Source organism: Halyomorpha halys, unplaced genomic scaffold, assembly GCF_000696795.3.
Source record: "Halyomorpha halys isolate HHAL.00 unplaced genomic scaffold, Hhal_1.1 Scaffold32.1, whole genome shotgun sequence".
Classification (NCBI taxonomy): Eukaryota; Metazoa; Arthropoda; class Insecta; order Hemiptera; family Pentatomidae; genus Halyomorpha; species Halyomorpha halys.
Window position 1 is genome coordinate 1,138,251 of NW_027104903.1, and position 2,181 is coordinate 1,140,431.

Here is a 2,181-nt window from a genome sequence, read left to right on the forward strand (position 1 = left end):
TAATTATTAAATAAAAACCCAGGTTATCGAAGTTTACTACGTTTTAAAAAGAAATTACTTGGAATATTCTTATATATAAGTATAACATCTTAAAAATTATTTTTAGATATGCATGTTATCTTTGCAATGAGGGTAAAATTTATACAGTAAAACATAGAATTATAGTAAAAAAATATGTCAAAAATGTAAGTAAAAATGATAAAATATATTTCTAGATATTACAGTTTTAAGCTACATAGATCTTATCCTAATTGCTTACATGCATATCACAAAATAAACATTTTTTGAGAGTGTTCACCTGGGACGGTGAAACAAGAAAATGAAAAAGAAAAAGAAGATTTTGGAAATATTATACATTTTTTGTTTCTTGTAATTTAAAGCTGTTTCTCATAAAGCTCATTCACACTATATTTACAAAAATATAAATTAAATGCTAACAAAATAAGAAATAGACGCAAAAAAGAATTAAACTTATAGTAAAATAACATCTAAAACACAATAGATTCCTATTGAATCTGGGGAACTCCAAATCGACCTTTCCCTACTTTTATAGGAAACTCCAGGAGATCTCGGCGCGTTTCTCTCATCTCCGTCACTGGTATTAAAAACTAGTTGAGTAATTAGGAAATTAAAATCACTGAACATTTATACTCATATTAAACTTTACTCCATAACCCAATAAAGCTAACAAAATAGACGCAAAAAAAAAAATTATAATAAAAGAATTAAACTTGTGCCAATTTTTTACAAATTCTATTTTTTGTGAATTTGAAATTCGTGTTTATTTTATTTTTCAACTCAAGTTGTCCAGTCTTAATATGGATATTACCGAAACAGTTGAAATTAGATATTTTATATTATCCCAAGGAAAATAGTATTTTAATTTTCGCTGTTAAATGGGTAATGGCTTTTAAAAAGGAAAGTTTTCCAATTTATCAAGAAAGTAAAAAATGTATTGATGTATTTAAGGGTGCCGCGAAAAAAAATCTATTTATTTAGGGAGCCGCAAACCGAAAAAAATTGGAAACCTTTGGGTTAGACGTTGCAAAGTATGCTCCCGGATGATTTCTATTTACCTTATTACTTCTCCCTTCCATCTTTTGTCATCCTAAGTCTTATCAATCTGTTCCCACTAGTGTTTACTCGTCATAGGTATAAAATAAAATAAAAAATACGAGAAAAAAATCAACGTTAATAATTATATGGCAAACTTTTAATTAACTTTTTATATTTTTATAAAAATTAAAGAAATAAATCGTTAATTTTCTTAGACTATAAGATAAAACCAACTTGGACATTTTGCTTTGAACTAGTCAGCAACAAATTCTATTGTCGGGTTTACTGACGTTAACATTTGGTAATCATTAATTATAATATATATATAAATATTTGCCTGTATTAATTGGAATTATAAAAAAACAAAAAATAATTAATAACTAGCTTCATCAGGAGACCTTAACTGAAACAGCTTTGATGAAGCTCTACGAAGTGGAGTGAAACGTCAGCAAATAAATAGTTAACTATTTTTTATTTTCTTGTGACTGCACTTCTGACCATCTCCATCATGATTTATAATATTATTTTTCGAAGATTCGAGTAACAATCATAGATATTCTATCTATGTTTAGTCATCGACTACGATCAATTGTGAGCTTATTCGGGATTAAAACAAAAAAAAATATGAGCAAAATCCTATCTAACTTAATCTTATCTCACCATTAAATAAAATTGATAGGATTCCGTATCAGGACATTTAAGAGTAAATTCTTCCCATAAGTCCGTCGCAGTACGTTCATTTTAGTTATATTGGTTGTATTTAATGGTTACTAGTAGCGAGAATACATGACATTTTTGTCGTTTAATCAATACTCAATTACTCAATGTAAGTAAACTTACATCTAGCTTAAAATTTTCAATATTCATTTTGAATTTCTATTTGAATACATATGTTAATAATTTATGATGATGGGACGGAGAATGGTAATGTCAGTAGAAAGCAGAGATTGTGTAAATATTTTTAAAGGTATTACTTTTTACAATTGTATATTTATTAACTTTTTTATATATAACTTTTATCATTATAAACTATAAGGGTTATTTTGAATAAATGATACATTTATTCATAATGTCAGTAGAAAGAGAATTCTTTGTAAATATTTTTAAAGGTATTACTTTTTACAA